At 37.2% G+C, this 21669-nt stretch overlaps 1 long non-coding RNA gene across 3 annotated transcripts in view; it reads right to left on the bottom strand.

The window, feature by feature from the left end:
• LOC130678954 (uncharacterized) overlaps positions 1–19285 on the bottom strand; it is a 76967-nt gene extending 57682 nt beyond the window's left edge. For all 3 annotated transcript variants that reach the window (XR_008991930.1, XR_008991932.1, XR_008991931.1), the window contains exon 1: positions 17943–19285. This is a non-coding gene — a long non-coding RNA (uncharacterized LOC130678954). The remainder of the gene's footprint in view (positions 1–17942) is intronic.
• Positions 19286–21669: the final 2384 nt, after the last annotated feature.

A 21669-nucleotide genomic window follows, 5' to 3' on the forward strand; every position in this document is an offset into this window, starting at 1 on the left:
AATGTAGTTTCTACATTCACCCAAGTTATCGTGTCCCCCCTCCATACCCCATTGCAGTTACTGCCTAACAGTATAGTAAGATGCCACAGAGTTACTATTTGCCTTCTTGGTGCTACACTGTCTTCCCCATGATCCCCTTCTCCCTTCCTCCTCACCCACCCTTCCCCACCACTCCCCTTTGGTAACCACTAGTCCCTACTTGGAGTCTGTGAGTCTGTTGCTGTTTTGTTCCTTCGGTTTTGCTTCGTTGTTATACTCCACAAATGAGAGAAGTCATTTGGTACTTGTCTTTCTCTGCCTGGCTTATTTCACTGAGCATAATATCCTCCAGCTCCAACCATGTTGCTGCAAATGGTAGGATTTGTTTCTTTCTTATGGCTGAATAGTATTCCATTGTGTATATGTACCACTTCTTCTTTATCCATTCATCTACTGATGGACACTTAACGTTGCTTCCATTTCTTAGCTATTGTAAATAGTGCTGCAATAAACATAGGGGTGCATATGTCTTTTTGAATCTGATAAATCATATTCTTTGGGTAAATTCCTAGGAGTGGAATTCCCAGGTCAAATGGTGTTTCTATTTTAAGTTTTTTGAAGAACCTCCATATTGCTTTCCACAACTGTTGAACTAATTTACATTCCCACAAGCCGCATAGGAGGGTTTCCATTTCGCCACATCCTGCCCAGCATTTGTTGTTTTTAGACTTTTCAATACTGGCCACCACAACTGGTGTGAGGTGATATCTCATTGTGGTTTTTATTTGCATTTCCCTGATAATTAGTGATGTGGAGCATCTTTTCATGTGCCTGTTGGCCATCTGAATTTCTTCTTTGGAGAATTGTCTGTTCATATCATCTGCCCATTTTCTAATCAGGTTATTTGCTTTTTGGGTGTTGAGGCATGTGAGCTCTTTATATATTTTGGATGTTAACCCCTTGTTGGATATGTAATTTACAAATACATTCTCCCGTAGGATGCCTTTATCTTCTGCTGACAGTGTCCTTTGCTGTACAGAAGCTTTTTAGTTTGATGTAGTCGCATATGCTCGTTTGCTTCTGTTTCCCTTGCTCAAGAAGATGCATTCAGGAAGAAGTTGCTCATATTTATATTCAGGAGATTTTTGCCTATGTTATCCTCTAAGAGTTTTATGGTTTGATGACTTACATTCAGGTCTTTGATCTCTTTCAAGTTTACTTTTGTGTATGGGAATAGAAAATCATCCATTTTCATTCTCTTGCATGTAGCTGTCCAGTTTTACCAACACCAGTTGTTGAAGAGGCTATCATTTCCCCATTGTATGTCCATGGCTCCTTTATCATATATTAATTGATCATATATGCTTGGGTTTATATCTGGGCTCTCTAGTCTGTTCCATTAGTCTGTGGATCTCTTCTTGTGCCAGTACCAAATTGTTTTTATTACTGTGGCTTTGTAGTAGAGCTTGAAGTTGGGGAGCATAATCCGCCAGCTTTATTCTTCCTTCTCAGGATTGCTTTGGCTATTCAGGTTTTTTTGTGGTTCCATATGAGTATTAGAACTATTTTCTCTAGTTCTTGAAGAATGCTGTTGGTATTATGATAGGGATTGCATTGAATTGTAGATTGAGGCCCTTCTTGGTTTGAGGCCTTTCTGCTTCATTGCTTTAGGCAGGATGGCCATTTTGACAATATTAATTCTTTCTATGCATGAGGACAGGATGTGTTTCCATTTATTGATATTTTTAATTTCTCTCATGAGTGTCTTGTAGTTTTCAGAGTATAGGTCTTTCACTTCCTTCAATAGGTTTATTCCTAGGTATTTTACTCTTTTTGATGCAATTGTGAATGGAATTGTTTTCCTGATTTCCCTTTCTGCTAGTTCATCATTAGTGTATAGGAATGCAACAGATTTCTCTGTATTAGTTTTATATCCTGCAACTTTGCTGAATTCACATATTAGATCTAGCAGTTTTGGAGTGGATTCTTTAGGGTTTTTTTATGTACAATATCATATCATCTGCAAACAGGGACAGTTTAACTTCTTCTTTACCCATCTGGATGCCTTTTATTTCTTTGTGTTGTCTTATTGACATGGCGAGGACCTTCAGAACTATGTTGAATAAAAGTGGAGAGAATGAGTATCCTTGTCTTGTTCCTAATCTTAAGGGAAAGCTTTCAGCTTATCGCTGTTAAGTATGATGTTGGCTGTGGGTTTGTCATATATGGCCTTTGTTATGTTGACGTACTTGCCCTCTATACCCATTTTTTTGAAAGTTTTTATCATGAATGGATGTTGAATTTTGTCGAATTCTTTTTCAGCATCTATGGAGATGATCATGTGGTTTTTGTCCTTTTTATTGATGTGGTGGATGATGTTGATGGATTTTCTAATACTAAACCATCCTTGCATCCCTAGAATAAACCCTGCTTAATCATGATGGATGAACTTTTGGATGTGTTTTTGAATTCAGTTTGCTAATATTTTGTTGAGTATTTTTGCATCTATGTTCATCAGGGACATTGCTCTGTAATTTTCTTTTTCTGTGGAGTCTTTTCCTGGTTTTGGTATTAGGGTGATGCTGGCCTCATAGAAAGAATTTGGAAGTATTCCCTCCTCTTCCACTTTTTGGAAAAGTATAGGAGGGAGGGTACTAGGTCTTCGCTAAACGTTTGATAAAATTAAGTGGTGAAGCTTTCTGGTCCAGTAGTTTTGTTCTTAGGTAGGTTTTTGATTACCAATTCAATTTCATTGCTGGTAATTGGTCTGTTCAGATTTTCTGTTTCTTTCTGGGTCAGCCTTGAAAGGTTGTATTTTTCTAGAAAGTTGTCCATTTCTTCTAGATTATCCAGTTTGTCAGCATATAATTTTTCATAGTATTCTCTAATAATTCTTTGTATTTCTGTGGTGTCATAATGATTTTTCCTTTCTCATTTTTGATTCTGTTTATATGTGTAGACTCTCTTTTTTTCTTGATATGTCTGGCTAGGGGTTTATCTATTTTGTTTATTTTCTCGAAGCAGAACCATATCCTGCTTTCCTTGATTCTTTCTATGGTTTTATTCTTCTCTATTTTATTTGTTTCTGCTCTAATCTTTATTATGTCCCTCCTTCTACTGACTTTGGGCCTCATTTGTTCTTCTTTATTAGTTTCGTTCATTGTGAGTTTAGACTCTTCATATGGGATTGCTCTTCTTTCCTAGGGTAGGCCTGTACTGCAATATACTTCACTCTTAGCATGCCCTTCGCCACATCCCACAGATTTTGCAGTGCTGAATCATTGTTGTCACTTGTCTCCATATATTACTTGATCTCTGTTTTTATTTGGTCATTGATCCATTGGATATTTAGGAGCATGTGGTGAAGCCTCCATGGGTTTGTGGGCTTTTTCATTTTCTTTGTGTAATTTATTTCCAGTTTCATATCTTTGTGGTCTGAGAAGCTGGTTTGTAAAATGTCAATCTTTTTGAATTTAGTGAGGCTCTTTTTGTGGCCTAGTATATCATCTATTCTTGAAAATGTTCCATGTGCACCTGAGAAGAAAGTGTATCCTGCTACTTTTGGACGTAGAGTTCTGTAGATGTCTGTTAGATCCATTTGTTCTAATGTGTTGTTCAGTGCCTCTGTCTTCTTACTTATTTTCTGTCTGGTTGATCTGTCCTTTGGAATGAGTGGAATGTTGAAGTCTCCTATAACGAATGCATTGTATTCTATTTCCCTTTTTAATTCTGTTAGTATTTGTTTCACATATTTAGGTGCTCCTGTGTTGGGTGCATAGATATTTATAATGGTTATATCCTCTTGTTGGATTGGCTTCTTTATATTATGTAATCTCCTTCTTTGCCTCTTGTGACTTTCTTTGTTTTAAAGTCTATTTTATCTGATATAGATCCTACAACACCTGCTTTTTTCTCCCTATTAGTGGCATGAAATATCTTTTTCTATTCCCTCACTTTTAGTCTGTGTATGTCTTTGGGTTTGAAGTGAGTCTCTTGTAGGCAGCATATAGATGAGTCTTGTTTTTTTATCCATTCAGTGACTCTATGTCTTTTGATTGGTACATTCAGACCATTTAAATTTAGGGTGATTATCGATAGGTATGTACTTATTGCCATTGCAGGCTTTAGATTCATGGTTACCAAAGGTTCAAAGGTAACTTCCTTACTATCTAAGAGTCTAACTTAACTCACTTAGTATGCTATTACAAACACAATCTAAAGGTTCTTTTTTTTTCCCTCCTTTTCTTCCTCCTCCATTCTTTTCTCTCACTTTTAGTCTCTCACTTTTTATTTCCTCTGGTGACAGCTATTTAACCTTAGGAACACTCCCATCTATAACAGTCCCCCCAGAATACACTGTAGAGATGGTTTGTGGGAGATAAATTCTCTCAGCTTTTGCTTATCTGGAAATTGTTTAATCCCTCCTTCAAATTTAAATGATAATCTTGCCAGATAAAGTAGTCTTGGTTTGAGGCCCTTCTGCTTCATTGCATTAAATATATCATGCCACTCCCTTCTGGCCTGTAAGGTTTCTCCTGAGAAGTCTGATGATAGCCTGATGGGTTTTCCTTTGTAGGTGATCTTTTTTCTCTCTCTGGCTGCTTTTAATAGTCTGTCCTTATCCTTGATCTTTGCCATTTTAATTATTATATGTCTTGGTGTTGTCCTCCTTGGGTTCCTTGTATTGGGAGATATGTGCACCTCCATAGCCTGAAAGACTATCTCCTTCCCCATATTGGGGAAGTTTTCAGCAATTATTTCCTCAAAGATACCTTCTATCCCTTTTTCTCTCTTCTTCTTCTTCTGGTACCCCTATAGTATGTATATTGTTCCGTTTGGATTGGTCACACAGTTCTCTCAGTAGTCCTTCGTTCTTAGAGATCCTTTTTTCTCTCTGTGCCTCAGCTTCTTTGTGTTCCTCTTCCCTAATTTCTATCTCACTTATTGTTTTCTCCACCACATCTAATCTGCTTTTAATACCCTCCATTGGGTTCTTCAATGATTGGGTCTCCATCCTAAATTTGTTCCTGACTTCTTGAATATTTTTTCTATACCTCCATGAGCATGTTAATGATTTTTATTTTGAAATCTCTTTCAGGAAGATTCATAAGGTCGATTTCATTTGACTCTTTCTCAGGTGCATTCATGATTTTGCTTTGAACCAGGTTCCTTTGACATTTCATAATTTGTCTGTGGTGCCCTCTAGTGCCCAGAAGCTCTACTCTCTGGAGCTGCTCAGCCCCTGGAGCAATGACAGGGGTGGCAGGGGAGCGGTGTTGGTGCTTGGGGGGAGGAAAGTGCTGTTTCCTTCTTCCAGGCTGCTATGTCTGCCTCCACTGCCAGAACCAGTGGGTCGAACACATAGGTGTAAGCCTCTATGCTTTGCATTTGTAGCTGCTGTAGGTGAGGCTTCCCTCTGGCTGGCCTGCTGCCAGGGCAGGGTTTGCCAGTTTGTGAGCCAGGTGTGGGCTGGCTGGAGGAAGGCACAGCAGGCTGCATATCACAGTGAGGGGCCTAGGAGCTGCATAGCCAGCCAGGGGGATGGAGTGCCCAAAGATCGTGAAACTTCCCAACCTGCTGGGAAGAGTGCACCCGGACAGTTTGGTCTATCTGTCCTTTCACCTGAGCAGTAAGCTCTGTGCAATCCTTGCCCTTAACAGCCTTCTTACTCTTATGAAGTTTCTCAGACTGCCCACCCAGATCAACCGGATATGGATCCCTGCTTTGCACAAGCTGGAATCTCAGTCTCTCCAAGTATTCTTCCTGTCTTAGCTTTCCAAACCTACTAATCACCAGAGCACCATGCAATGTAGGTTCACGCTCTCAGAAAAGACCTCCAGGGCTAGGTGCTCAACAGTCCCAGGTCTCCTCTCCTTCCCCACTCTGTTTCTCTTCCTCCCACAAGTGAGCTGGGGTGGGGGAAGGGCTTGGGTCCTGCTGGGTCACAGCTTTGGTGTGTTACCCTGTTCCGTGAGGTCTGTTCTTTTCTCCAGCTGTATGCAGTCTGGCACAGCCTTCTTTCCTGTTGCTCTTTCAGGATTAGTTGTATTAATTATATTTTCCTATTATATGTGGTTTTAGGAGGAGGTTTCTGTCTCACCTCTCATGCCACCATCTTTTTGAAGCCATTCTGCTAACAAAATTTATTTTTAAGAAAACACAACTGTGGAAATTGTAGACAAACTGCTGAAATTCAAAGGTAAAGAGAAAAATCTTAAAGCAGAAAAAGAGAAAAACATTTCTTACAGAGGAAAATAAGAATTACAGCAGACTTTTGTTAAACTATACAATTCAAGAGATAATGGAACATCTTAAAACTGATGAAACAAAATAGTCACCTTAAAATTATATACTCAATGAAAATACCTTTCAGAATAAAGGCTCAAAATAAAAAAAAATAAAGATTTTTCTCAGAGAAACACAAGCGGAGAGAATTCATTGCCTGCAGACTTGCACTACAACAAATACTGAAAGATTTTCAAGCAGAAGAAATATACAAGATAGAAAACTGAATGTACATAAAAGAATAAAGAGCATTTGAAATTGAAAAAATGCTATTAAATATAAAAGACATTTTTCTTCTTTTGAATTTCTTTAAAATATAATTGACCCTCTAAAACTGTGAGAATAATAATATATTCATGTAGTTGATAATACATGCAGAAGGGAAATACATAACAATAGCTACAGATCAAAAGAGAGGACATAGAACCAAGATAGACTATATTCTGGGACACAGAGCCACAGACTTAAGACGATTAAATCAAACAAAGTATGTTCTCTGAACACAGAAAATGAAACTTGAAATTAATAAGAGGGATCTAAAGATCCCCAAATTTGGCAATTAAACAACACATGTGCAAATAACCTACAAGTCAAATAATAGATCAGAAAATATTTTGAGTTGAATAAAAATGAAAATACAACATATCAAAATTTGTAGAACACAGTGGCACTCGAACTCTCAATGTTGAAAAATAAAAAATATCCCCACACACGATTTTAAAATAAGTAAGGCAAATAATTTGGACCAACATCTTACTAAAGAAAAAACATCAATGGCAAATAAGCACTTGAAAAAACTTTCAATATCATTATTCATTAGGAAAATTAAATTAAGTCTACAATGAGATATGATTTTACACTTATAAATATGGCCAAAAATTTGTAAATGAATATGTTCATTAATAAAATAATTGATATGGAAGTACTATATATTTTTATTGTGATGGTGGATACATATTGTTTCAAAATTCATAGAACTGTACACCTATAAAAGGTAGACTTTATGTATCTCCATAAATCTGAATTAAAAAAATAAAAAGCATTATGCTGAGTGAAAAAACTAAACACAAAAGACTGTATACTATATGATTCCATTATACAATATTCTAGAAAGGTCAAACCATGGGCAGAAAGCAGACTGTGGAAACTGGATATGATAGGCTTGGTGTGAAGAAGTGATTAGCTTCAAAGGACCATACAAGGCCCTTTTGTGGTGACGGAAATATTCTATATTTTGGTTATAGTAGAGGTTACATGATTTTACTTATTTGTCAGAAATGAATCAACTGTACACTTAATAAGGCTGAAGTTTTATTATGTAAATTATACCTCATGAAATGATTGAGGGAATGAAAGCCACATAACACCCGTTCTTTTCATTGGTTCAACAGTCACCTTTGATTTACTATTAGGATATGCAAAACACTGGTCTTGGGATACCAGGAATCATAAGTAAACAAAAAAGATTTATTTGAAGAAGTTTCACTGGGAAGGGCTCCTGAGAGTAACACCTGTGAAGGAGTAAAGGAAGCAAGATTGGGCAGATGGCCATGTAGCCCTGAAAAAGGTTCCTGCCAATCCCACTGAGTGTTCGTAGAGTGGTTCCAAATGAAGCAAAGGGGTTGGGCCTTTGAACTTCTGCCTGGGCCAGGAAGAGGTATAATCCTATATGAGGAGAGTTCCCAAGAACTCAGCTATGAGCTGCCAACAGCCAGTATTTCCAGCATCTAGGGAAATAAATGCCTTGACCCTGAAGTGGGGTTGCTCTCTGGATGGTGCAACACAAGTATTCCCTACAAAATATGACAACCTCAAGGTGACTTAATGTGTACATGACTAGTTAGACTCCGAAGAAGAAAAAGATCAGGGCTATTATAACAAAAACAGACAGTGTGTTATTCGAGTCAGAGAACTAACAGCTTGGTTCTAACCATTGGGAAGAACATCCAATAGAGTGTCACTGGGACAACTTATTATATATCATTATATAAAACAGCACACAAAATGGTATTGGGAGCTGGGAAGCAACCTAAGGGTGGATTTCTACCAGATTCACTATCCAGGCTCCCTTGTCCTCTGGCAGCCATTGATTTGGCCATTATTAGAGGGCAGAGGTAGCTGAGTTTGGGGTATTTGTTCTTGGCTCCCTCCCTGCCCTCCTGTAGCTCTGACAGAAGCTACGTTTTTTTACAACCCCCGCTCCTAAACAGCTGTTCCTCTTCCTCCATGACCCTAGCTCTCACTGGGCTACAATGCCACCACTTCCTCCCCTCGCCTTCAGATCCAGGAGTAGTAACGGCATACTGTTGTTGCTAGTCCCTGGGTGCTTAACCATCCTTGTTGGTTCCCTTAACTTGGCCCTAAAATAGTCCCATCATAAATCAGTTTAACTCTTCCAATTATGTGATGTTTCCTGCCATGACTCCTGACTAATTCACTTTTGCTTGCTTGTGTTCTAACTGAAAGTCTATTTCTGCTTTCTCATTCCACTTCTCCATCTTTTGGGACCTCTCAGGCAATTAATCTAAAGATCTCTCTAGTGATATTTCTGTCTTTTCTTGGATTGGGTTACTTATCCTACAGGAATTAAAAGAAGTGATGGATACAACATCATCTACCACATCAACAAAAAGAAGGACAAAAACCACATGATAATCTCTACAGATGCTAAAAAAGCATTTGACAAAATCCACCATCCATTCATGATAAAAACTCTCAACAAAATGGGTACAGAGGAAAAGTACCTCAACATAATAAAGGCCATATATGACAAACCCATAGCCAACATCATACTTAACAGCAGGAAGCTGAAAGCTTTTCACCTAAGATTGGGAACAAGGCAGGGATGCTGACTCTCCCCACTTTTATACAACTTAGTGCTGAAGGTCGTAGCCACAGCAATCAGACAAAATAAAGAAATACAAGGCATCCAGATTGGTAAAGAAGAAGTTAAACTGTCACTATTTGCAGATAACATGATACTGTACATTAAAAACCCTAAAGATTCCACACCAAAACTACTAGAACTAATATCTGAATTCAGCAAAGTTACAGGATATAAAATTAATACACAGAAATCTGTTGCATTCCTATACACTAATGATGAACTAACAGAAAGAGAAATCAGGAAAACAATTCCATTCACAATTGCATCAAAAAAGAATAAAATACCTAGGAATAAACCTAACCAAGGAAGTGAAAGACCTATACCCTAAAATCTACAAGACATTCTTAAGAGAAATTAAAGAGGACATTAATAAATGGAACTTCATCCCATGCTCTTGGTTAGGAAGAATTAATATTGTCAAAATGGCCATCCTGCCTAAAACAATCTACAGATTCAATGCAATCTCTAACATCAACAGCATTCTTCAACGAACTGGAACAAATAGTTCTAAAATTCATAAGGAACTATAAAAGACTGCAAATAGCCAAAGCAGTCCTGAGAAGGAAGAATAAAGCTAGGGGGATCTCGATTCCCAACTTCAAGCTCCTCTACAAAGCCACAGTAATCAAGACAATTTGGTACTGGCACAAGAACAGACTCATAGATCAGTGGAACAAAATAGAGAGTCCAGATATTAACCCAAGCATATATGGTCAAATAACATATGATAAAGGAGCCATGGACATACAATGGGGAAATGACAGCCTCTTCAACAACTGGTGTTAGCAAAACTGAATAGCTACATGTAAGAGAATGAAATTCGATCATTGTCTAACCCCATACACAAAAGTAAAAGTAAACTCGAAATGAATCAAAGACCTGAATGTAAGTCATGAAACCATAAAACTCTTAGAAAAAAACACAGGCAAAAATCTCTTGGACATAAACATGAGCAACTTCTTCATGAACATATCTACCAGGCAAGGGAAACAAAAGCAAAAATGAACAAGTGAGACTATATCAAGCTGATAAGCTTTGTACATCAAAGGACATCATCAATAGAACAAAAAGGCATCCTACAGTATGGGAGAATATATTCATAAATGACATATCTGATAAAGGGTTGACATCCAAAATATATAAAGAGCTCACACACCTCAACAAACCAAAAGCAAATAATCCAATTAAAAAATGGGCAGAGGATCTGAACAGACACTTCTCCAAAGAAGAAATTCAGATGGCCAACAGGCACATGAAAAGATGCTCCACATCACTAATCATCAGAGAAATGCAAATTAAAAGCACAGTGAGATATCGCCTCAACACTAGTTAGAATGGCCAACATTCAAAAGACAAACAACAACAAATGTTGGTGAGGATGTGGAGAAAGGGGAACCCTCCTACACTGCTGGTGGGAATGTAAATTAGTTCAACCATTGTGGAAAGCAGTGTGGAAGTTCCTCAAAAAACTAAAAATAGAAATACCATTTGACTCAGGAATTCCACTTCTAGGAATTTACCCTAAGGATGCAGGAGCCCAGTTTGAAAAAGACAGATGCACCCCTATGTTTATTGCAGCACTATTTACAACAGCCAAGAAATGGAAGAAACCTAAGTGTCCATCAGTAGATGAATGGATAAAGAGGTGGTACATATACACAATGGAATATTATTCAGCCATAAGAAGAAAATAAATCCTACCATTTGCAACAACATGGATGGAGCTAGAGGGTATTATGCTCAGTAAAATAAGCCAGGCAGAGAAAGACAAGTACCAAATGATTTCACTCATATATGGAGTATAAGAACAAAGAAAAACTGAAGGGACAAAACAGCAGCAGACTCACAGAACCCAAGAATGGACTAACAGTTACCAAAGGGAAAGGGACTGGGGAGGATGGGTGGGAAGGGAGGGATAAGGGGGGAAAAGGGGCACTATGATAAGCACAAATAATACAGAGGTGGGCACAGGGAAGGCAGTACTACACAAAGAAGTAGTGATTCTATAGCATCTTACTATGCTGATGGACAGTGACTGTAATGGGGTATGTGGTGGGGACTTGACAATGGTAGGAGTCTAATAACCAAAATGTTGTTCATGTACATTAATGATACCAAAATAAAAAAAGAAAGAAGTGAGGGATAATGTATTTAATAATCTAACTTGTATAGTTCCCCTCCAACTCATGCTTTTCCCTCTGCCTGTAGTGCCTGCCTTCTCCTACTCAACCTATAAAACATACTCTACGGTCAGTTCTTCCACAGAGTCTTCTCTGACCTGTCCCTCCAATCAAAAGCAGATCTAAATACTTTCTCCTCTTTACTACCATAGCTCACTACAGATTCCTTTACCATAACACTTACCACATTGTCCAATGACTTCACTTACATTTCTCTCTATTAGATTATAAATTTCCACACGATTGTGTCCTGTTCGTTTTCCTATCCTCAGCATCTAACACATGTCTGGTACATAGCAGTTGCTCAACAATTCTATGATGAATGAGTTAGAAACTAGATTCTTTTATAACAGTTCTAAGCATAATCCAGGCATGCTATGGATTTAAGGCCACCAGTAACCAAAAAACCCACAGGTTGTCAGGGTAAGATGTCAGAAGCAGCCTTCTTCAATTCCACTTGGAAACACATGCATTTGCAGGTTTCCAGTTTCATTGTTTCATCCACACTCCTTAACATAAGCTTGTCCAACATAGGACCACAGAAACCCTCCTTTACAGAATTGAAGCCCAGGAATCTCCTACACACATGGAAAGGGTCATTCCCCCCAGCCCAGACAGAATTAGAGCAAATCAAAAGGAGGCATTCTCTCTTCCAGCTTTTCCTAACTGGTAACATAAGCAAAGGCAGTGAAATTGCATACCTTCTATCATCTGTCCTCTCTGGACCTTTTCCTGTAAACTTTGGAATCTTAAGACTTCAGGATAGACCTTGAAAATTAGATATCTCTATGAGGGTGCTATTTGAAAGAGTTTTCCAAGGTTATCCTCTGAGACGGTGAAGTTCCTGTGCTTTCAGCGTCCACCAAAAACTACGTCAACCTACTGTTTTCTATTCCATATAGTCTGGCAAGTAACTCCTCCATTTTCCACTGCAGGGAGTTAACCCCACAGCACAAACAGTAAGTCACAAGGGCAAGAACCAAATGATGTGGATGACCCCATCACAATCATTAAGCTGCTGTGAACATTCTAACCTGCCATGGGGATTAGACAGTACGGTTCTTCTTTCTAGACCTGAGTCACCTTTTTCTATGGATCAAATGCAACAGTAGTCAGTGTTTAATTGAATTCCTCAGAGCAATGGCATACATTATTTTGCCTATTATTTACAGAGCAGTTTGTGTCAAGGAAGATGCTGATAGAACTACAAAAAAAAAGGATGCCTTCTTATGTGCAACCACTCCCCTTTAGCCTGTTATGCTCTAGCTACTCTGTACTAGTTAGTGATAGATTATTTAAAGCTCTTGAATGTGACATTGGTTTTCTTTCATATACAAGTGGCTTCTGCCAAGAAAATCCTCCTAAACCAGAAGATGACTAGAAACTGGCCTAGAAAAATGCAATAATAGTAAAATTTAAATAATGTATAAGGGGATGTAGGGAATTTCCATATACTCTGATGGCACTGGAATTAAACTGAACTCAAGGAACTGAGTGAAGAGGGATGCTAAAGTGTGAGAAATCTACTTAGCATCTTCCTTTTAGTATTGCATCTCATTCACTCCTTATAGCATCCATAGCTGGTAGATATGATTAACTCCATTTTACAAATAAGGAAACTGAGGTTTAGAAGGCTAAGTAAGGAACCGAGAGGCTTTACTTCAACTCGATGAACCGCTCAGTTAATAAGACTGGCAGGGGGATGGGAGGGTTTCCGCTCCAAACTAATTGATCTAATCATTGCTACCACGGCCCTGCCCCACCCAAACATGTACTGTACACTTTCTTCTTGGTGCCTTGACTTCTTCCCTCCCTGAAAATTCTCTCCCCACTGTTGTTTCCACTAATCCGATTTCAAATATTAACTAAAATTCCATTTCTTCCAAGAAGCCATCTCATATCATGCTATGCATAGGGATTATACCCTTGCTGAACTTAAGTCCATGACACTTGTCATATTTTGTCAGATATTAGTAGCTGTTTTCCCAAGTGTATGTCTTTTCTTTCCAACTAGATGATAAGCAGCCCAAGATCAGGCACTTGATCTTAACATTCCCCACCATTCTTAAAAATAATTCTAAGCACCCAGTTGACTACCAATATATAATAAGCATTTAGGAATAAAGGATGAATACATTATTTATAGAAGGAGCATTCAAAAACATGTCTTGTGTAAGTCCTATCACTTACTTATTGCCTACCCTTTATACATTTACATTGCAACACAAGCATGATTCTCATTTGCCATAAAAAAAGCAAATTTATTTACTAAAGTAGGAAAATAAGTAAATTCTTCTAAGTAAGAGTTTTCAACAACAGTTGAAACAAACAAACAAAAACCCCATAAATTACCAAGACCTGAGTTAATTGGGTTAGCCTACACTGTATGCAAGCTGTCCTTAACGGCTTCATTTTTCCTTATAAAGGAGTTAAGAGGCAGAGGGCACTTAGATGGTCCTGTATTTTGGATCACAAGCCCTAGGAAGAGTAATGGGGTTAGGGAAGGTAGTCAGAAACACTCAAGGTCTCAACTGGGCCAAAGTGAGGAAAACAATAAACTCAGAGAAAATGAACAGCTTCACTGGGAATTGTGAATCCTTTCTGTCTTTCTTTCTTTGTCATGCTAACATGACTAAGTCCTCTAGTTAATGAGAAAAACATTTGACTTACTGATGCTCAATAAATTCCCAAGGAAAAGATGGAAATTAAAAACATTTTCAAGCTGAGAAGCATTTTTTAAAAATTCTAAAGCATCCATCAAGCCACCGTGCACCAAATGGAGTCACTTAGCATCATCTTGGGAACCTGAGTCATATGCCTTGCCTTGTCCACTCAGCAAGAAATATCTAAGAAACCACAGGAAACTCACCCCAGGCTCCTGCAGTAAGATTCCCCATTCTCAGATAAGGCCCAACCATGGCTGAGATGGAGCCTTAGAACCAGCAGACATCTCAGACACAGAACTTGGAATGTAACCTACATATTTTCTTTGGTTATTAAATTATTTTTACTTTTAAAGCCTCCTTAAGAAAAATTTAGAACTGAAAAATGAAGAAGAAAATTAAGTCACCATAATTATACCTTCTTAAACTAGCAAATATTAACAGAGCTTTTGACTTTCTCCCTCAAATCCTTCCCCAATCTCAGCCATCATTCTTATCTCATTAAATGGCATTACCATCCACCAGTGAGGTTACATAGGCCACCAATCTAGCAATCAGCCTTTACTTTTCTATATATTCAATTAATCGGCATCTTTTTAATAGCTTTCATATTTAGGTTTGTAAATTTCAGCTTCATTACAAAGTTAATGGAGTTAATATTTTGTAAATGTTCTTTTTGTTGATCTATCCCATTACTCTTGTTTCCTGATAGTCATCTAACTATTACAGGCCCCAAGAACTCTCCCTGCAGCAAGACTATGACTCAAAGGAAGTTCCAACAAGATAGGAAGACACAGAAAGCTGACTCCTCTAGCTCCTAGTGAGTTGTGAAGAAGGGAATGGAGTCAGGGGAAGGGTTTAGTATAAAGGAGAAATTAACTTCCTAGGTTGTAAGCTATGGAGATTTGGGAGTGCTCTGTTACAACAGCATTATCCAGCCTATCCTGACTGATATACTAAGTTATACCCAAACCAGAAAGCCCTGATAGCAGACTGATGCTACCTTCAAAGTTATCTAGAGCCGCTCAGAGACGACAATCTCTCTGTCTTTTCTTTATCTCCTATAGAAGTAGCACAATGCTGACCATTAATGAGAACTTACAGAATAGCTATGGTTACATGTTTGGAATAAATGAAGAGCATATTTCTCAAGGCTTATGTGAATCATAGGTAATAACTAGAGATCCAAGTCTCCCCACTGCCCAGGTATACTCTACTCCTCATGGACTTGCATTCTACTTATGACCAGAAAACATACCTCTTGTGGCCTCCAGAACATCACCTCAAAATCTCTTTCCCTGCAAATTGCCTTTTCCAAAGCAGTACATGGTATGTCTAGAATTTAAGCTTCCAATGTAAACAGCTACATTTTGATGGATATAAATTTGCCCCTTCCACTACTGTGCATAAACTGCAAATGACAGATCCCCAGTTTACAGTCAATCCACCTTCTATTAGTGATGATTGGATGAGCCATATAACAATGGGACAAGCCTTGCAACAATCACTGGAAGACAAGGTAACTTGATAGACAAGGTACCTAATTCTAAGAGTAAGAAGAGAAGATGGATTATCTTCTCAAGGTTCATTCTGAGCTTGGTTGTCCTTTGATTATGCAATAAAGCTACTCTAAAGACACTTAAGTCAAGCTAAAAGCTTTTTTAGTTAAAAATTCTACACTCACTGAAATTTTTTAATTTAGAGCCCACAAGATTAAAAAACATTTCCAGTTTCTTTGTAAATCAGAGAGAATTTTAAATGTTTACACATAAGAAGAGAGGGAAAAGGAGTTTTCATTTAAAACAAAAGCACAAATGTAATTATTTCAAAGTAAACCAACTGATTTTAGAAGAAATAATTTCTTTAAAAAAACATTTAGTGTAGCTTATTATGTACATGCTCTTAAGTCTTATAATTCTGTGAGATAGACATCAAACCTGTTTTACAGATTACAAAACGGAGGCACCCAGAAGTTAGGTACCTTGTTCAAGGTTATACAGGTGGTAATTAGCAAAGCCAGGATTCAATCCCAAAGATCTGGTTCCAGAGTCTGTGCTCTTAGTCACTAAGCTATGATGCCACTTAAGTAGGAGATATCAAATACAAATTTCGGGTTGATTAGAGACTTCTGGAAACCTAGGTGTCTTAGGGTCCAGGGGGACTTTTAGATTCAGTTATCTCACCTGCAGACCAACCAACCTGTGCTAGAACACTTCCACCAATGGGAAATTCGCTACTTCCCAAGGCAACTCATTGAACAAATGTAATTAAAAGAACTACAGACCAGTATCTCCTGTGAATATGTATGCAAAAATCCTCAACAAAATACTAGTAAACAAACTCTAGCAACACATAAAAGAATCATATACCATGACCAAGTGGCATTTATCCCATGAATATAAGGTTGTTTAACATCCAAAAATCAATCAATGTACTGCACTACATCAATAGACTGAAAAAACAAGAATCACACTATTAGCTTAATAGAAATATAAGCATTTGGCAACCAACACCCTTTCGTGATTAAAAAACACTTAAAGAACTAGGAATAGATGCGAACTTCTTCACCTTTGTAAAGGTCATCTACAAAAAAATCTGCAGCTGACACCAAACTTAATGGTGAAAAGCCGAGTGCTTTGTCCCAAAGATCAGGAACAAGACAATGATGTCCACTCATACCACTTCTATTTAACATCATACTAGAGTTTGTAAGCCAGGGCAATCTTCTGGATGCTGTACTGGCATTTTAACAGGTTTTCCTGTATCCTCTTTTGACTAACTCCAATGCATGGTTTCCACTGGAATTTAGAGAGATCTTTTAAAAAAAACTAAACTTTGAACATGATAATCTCCTCTTCTGTCTCTTCAATGACTCCCTGTTCTTCTCGGAGTAAAGTGGCCTTGTGCACCACCCACTACCCTGAACAGTACAGTACATTTAATGGCACCTCCCTAAGTCCTTAAATGTGTCCTACTCTCTTCCCTGTGGAACGTTCTCATAATAACCCTCTGGCTACTTTGTCTGCTTGAAACTCATTCTTCCACCCCATACGCTATCACATGGCAAGCCCCTTACCCATCCTTCAGATGTCAGCTCTGACATAACTTAGTCCATTACAACTTTCCTGATCTCGTTTGCCTGGGTAAGGGGGCCTCCATTAGGCCACTATGACACCCTACATTATCCTATCATCGTGATTATCATAGTGCATTGGGACGACCTGTGTATTTGTCTAAGTCTTCCAATAAACCGTAAATTCTGTGAAAAGAGTAAATATGCCTGTTTTGCTCATTGTAGAATCCCCAGCATTTACAGCACAGTATGAGTAAAAAAATAGGTGCTTGGTAAGTACTTGTTAAAAGTAAAAGCTAACATTTGCTAAGATCAAGCCATGTGCTAATTCATTTAATCCACAAATATTTACTGCAAACTCCCAGTTTATAGTTGAGAAAACCGAGTCACAAGAGTTTGAATAAATTGCAATGGTTATAGAGCTAAATAAAGGTTACAGAACAAGATTTGAACCCAGGCAGTCTAGCTGCAGAATCCAAGTTTTTAATTACTATCCTATATGCTTAGCATATAAACATGCTGTCCTAGATATTTTGAGGAACACAAAAATGAGATGGGGAGTGGAGCAAGAGAGTACACAGATACATAAAATACCCAGTGAAGTACTGTGTAATATGAGGCTTTCTCACTTTTAAAATACACAAACATTAACAAAATCTTTCAGTTTGGTGAGATGAGATTTGTTCACAGAGACATATTTCAGTCTAAAAATTCTTGAATTCAAATGTTTGTGACTCAGTTACACAGTGGCAGTTGATATTTATGTTAAAAATGGAAAGGGAAAAAAAAAAACCTGAACAAGTTATTCTGGGCACTAAACCATGTTTAAAACAGTTGCATTTATGCTTTTGAAATATTTTTGTATAACTACTAACCTTTCCAACAGGAGTGACTCTTTGACATTTCTTAAGAATTTCCATGCAAGGCCTATGTTTTCCTGCTGTAAGAGAAACAGAGATATTATGACTGGTACTGGGGTCTACAAATAATTAAAATAAAGGAGACTTCACTCACCATCCCCCAAAATTAAGTTAAAACTTAGGGAAATGTTTTATAAGCATATTTAGTAACAGAAGTAGTTATCACTTAAACATTATTGTCTGCTTCATAAAAAAGTTACTTCTCCATTGTAAGAACATTGAATGACATTTTAACTAGTTCCATTATAAGGCTGTTCAAAGTAGATAATCAAACATATCAAGAATAAAAAGCCACTTAGCACATTCAATCAAAAAAAAAATTCAGCTGCTGTCATAATTTGTGAGTCTCTGAACCTAGTTTAAGTAACTTGTGGTCAAAACACACTTTTTAGGTGCGAGAAATGGCTTCCAAAAAGAACAATGTCCATTTGCTGATGATAATCCAAAATGCTCCTGGTTCTTTCAAGTGTAAACAAGTGCAAAATATTGCTACCTACTTATTTTGACGGAAAATGTTAAAATAGTGGTCTGTATGCATACTCCATGATAAAAGAAATGCGAGCAAGCTTGAATTCTTCTCTGAAAATTTGGGAGTTAAGTGGACTTAATGACACTTAAATAATATTCACAGGACAGTAAATATTAGAATAGTCTGCAGAGGAAATATGCATAATCTCATTTTCTAAGAAGTATTTAGAATCGGCCCAACAACTCAAGAGTAAAGGAAAGCTTACCTTTGGGATTGAAATGGATGACTATCTTTGAAACTGTCATGAATATAGCAAGCCATTAAAAGCATATTTACTAGAGTAACCTCCAACTTGGACCTAGTTAGGGAAAGGTCAGTTTGAAACAAAAGGCTGGACTTTAGGATAATTCAAAATAGAGTGCTATTATTTTTAAGAAATGTTAATAATTGGATGAATATATTTAACAAAATTTTGGCAAGCAGAAATTCTTAGAATCAAGACTTAATAAGGAACAATAGCACCCATAATTCCTTTTCTATTTCAGAAGAGTTTATTCTCAGGTTTAAAATGCCCCATATATTTTTGTTTTGATAACTATTTCCTGAGGAAACCATTTGTTCATATTTGGCCCAAAGTTAAACTGTCATTCTATCTTATACAAATAATTAGAATTTCTTAATTAACAGAATTTCTCTGCAATTTAAAAATTACCATGTGATCATTTCAATATTCATGAATGTAACAGCCACAAAATAACAAACCACTTTGTGATATGTGATTAGTTCCAGATAGTTCAAGAGTATTATTCTCTAATCCCAAACTTCGGTAAAAATTGAAAATTTTCTTAGGGAAAGAGAAATGGCTGAAAGAGAAAACAAAATGATCAGGAATAAAAACAAAAAAATTTAAATGCTACTGTCTATGAGTGTTAAACTTGGATGATTTATTCATTAACTTTGTTAGCTGAAGAGCAAGTGTTTTTAAGCAATTACTGTAAAAGGTCAGATGGAAAACAAATTTCCTCTATGTCAATAGGTTAACAAAATGTTATGCTTGCTGACTCTGTATAAAGAGGGCAACTCAGAGAACACTTGACCTGATCATCAGCAGCCCATTAGGAGGTTTTTCTTGGAAAAGAAGTGGGGAACCCATTTGCACCATTTTTATTACCTTCCAGTTTTTGTATGCTATTGTGTAGCAGATGCTTAACTACTAGTGGGCAACTGATATGCAGTTATTAGAATATCTGAGTTCTGGTTTAAAATTTCAGAAATCCTGATGGCTTCTGGGTTTCAGAGGAAATAAAGGGGCAACATATTTCACATAAATATTACCTTTGTTACCACCTTCCTTTTGTACATACAGATGCTTCACTTTCCTCTGCACATTCCCAAGATATATGATATTTACAGATAAATCATATATGCAAGTATGTAATTATAGTATCATTTGTATAAATTATTTTTATGTGTACCAGGTGGGGAAAGGGACAGAGAGAGAATAATACCACATTATAAATATTTATTTAACTTTGGTGCTTATCAGCCCCCAACTAGACTCTCAGTTTCTCAAGTAGAAACTTTGCACTCCAAGTTCTAACACAGTGTCTGACACATCATAAGTTCAATAAATATTTTCTGAATGTATTTTTGCCTAGATATTCACAAGTACTTTCAGAAAGAATTTATCTTTCTTAAAGTGGTATTAACAGATATTCACATGTTGTCACAATCTTGCTCATTTATACACATTTCTCTTTTTTTAATGAAGAATTAATCAGAAGAGCAGAAAACATCTAAATATCTACATTCCTAGCATTTGCCTTCAGCATTTCCACTTCTGACTTCTTTGTTAACCCAAATGATAGTTCACATTTATATATATTGCTAAAAATGTCTGTGTACAAATAAAGATCTAAGACTTAAGTATCTTCTTTCTTACCTTCAGGTTAAAAAAATATATATCATTGAATATGTTTGAATGTTCCAGTTCAACTGCTTTGCCTTTTATTATATGGTAGATGCTTCCATTTCCTTTCCTTGGTTAATTCTTTTCAATGGAATTGAACATTTAGATGTTTGTTATTGGTATCAGTTTTTAAATATGAATATTAAAAAATTGAAAAATGAAAGGGAAGGGGTGTTGGAGGGCAGGTGGGGAGGGAGGGAGGGAGAAGGGGACTGAGGGGTATTATGTTTAGTGCACATGGTGTGGGGGATCACGGGGAGAACAGTGTAGCACAGAGGAGGCACATAGTGGATCTGTGGCATCTTGCTGCACTGATGGACAGTGACTGCATTGAGGTATGGGTGGGGACTTGAAAATATGGGTAACTATAGTAACCACATTGTTTTTTCATGTGGAACCTTCATAAAAGTGTATATCAATCATACCGTAATAAAAAAATTTTTTAAAAATTGAAAAATGGATAAATAAAATCAGTGGACCAATACAAAGATTTTGCAAATAAGGAAAGACGTAAGTACTGTAATTAGTAATAAAGATAAAATTATCTTCATAAAAGATTTAAAACATGAAGTGGTATCCAAAGAATTACAAAAACCATAGATTCTATAAGTATGTAAACAAATGTGGCTTGCAAACAAGTAAATACAAAAGAGAAGTGGAAAATAAAGAAAAGCTATAATGAAGTAAACATTACTAGAATGTGTACTAGTAAAGTACACATTACTAGAAGTAGAATTGGAGAATATAAGTCAAAGTCTAGACCTTATCTGACCTGAGGAACCATTTGGAGATAAGCACATTAAAGTGAAGCTCTTCAGTAAATACATGTACCTTCCTAACCACAACCTACATGCAGGGAACTTGAGGAGGGTGGGATTTCATGCTGAGGGGAAAAACAACAGAATAAGAAAGACCTGTCTGTTAAAAATGGTAACCGCAAATGAGCTCTTGCATAGATTTTCAGCCCTAACTCACATCAGTGGGGTGGTCCAGGAAACCTCAAGCTGTAAATTTAGTTTAAAGTGGTTTTGGACTGTTTATGCCTCTAGAGATCTGACAGGAACAAATGCAAATCCTAACTGGAGAAGAAAACTTCACCCTAGCCCTAGGGAATCCCCGCAAGTAATTTTTCAGGGACAATTGGTAGTATATAATCAAAAATAGTCAAGCCCACAATGAAACATGATACCATGAGTAAGAACAGAAACACAAACAGCCAACAAAAAGAGATCCGCAAAAATGTC

This window comes from Manis pentadactyla, chromosome 10 (genome assembly GCF_030020395.1).
Source record: "Manis pentadactyla isolate mManPen7 chromosome 10, mManPen7.hap1, whole genome shotgun sequence".
In the NCBI taxonomy this organism is placed as follows: Eukaryota; Metazoa; Chordata; class Mammalia; order Pholidota; family Manidae; genus Manis; species Manis pentadactyla.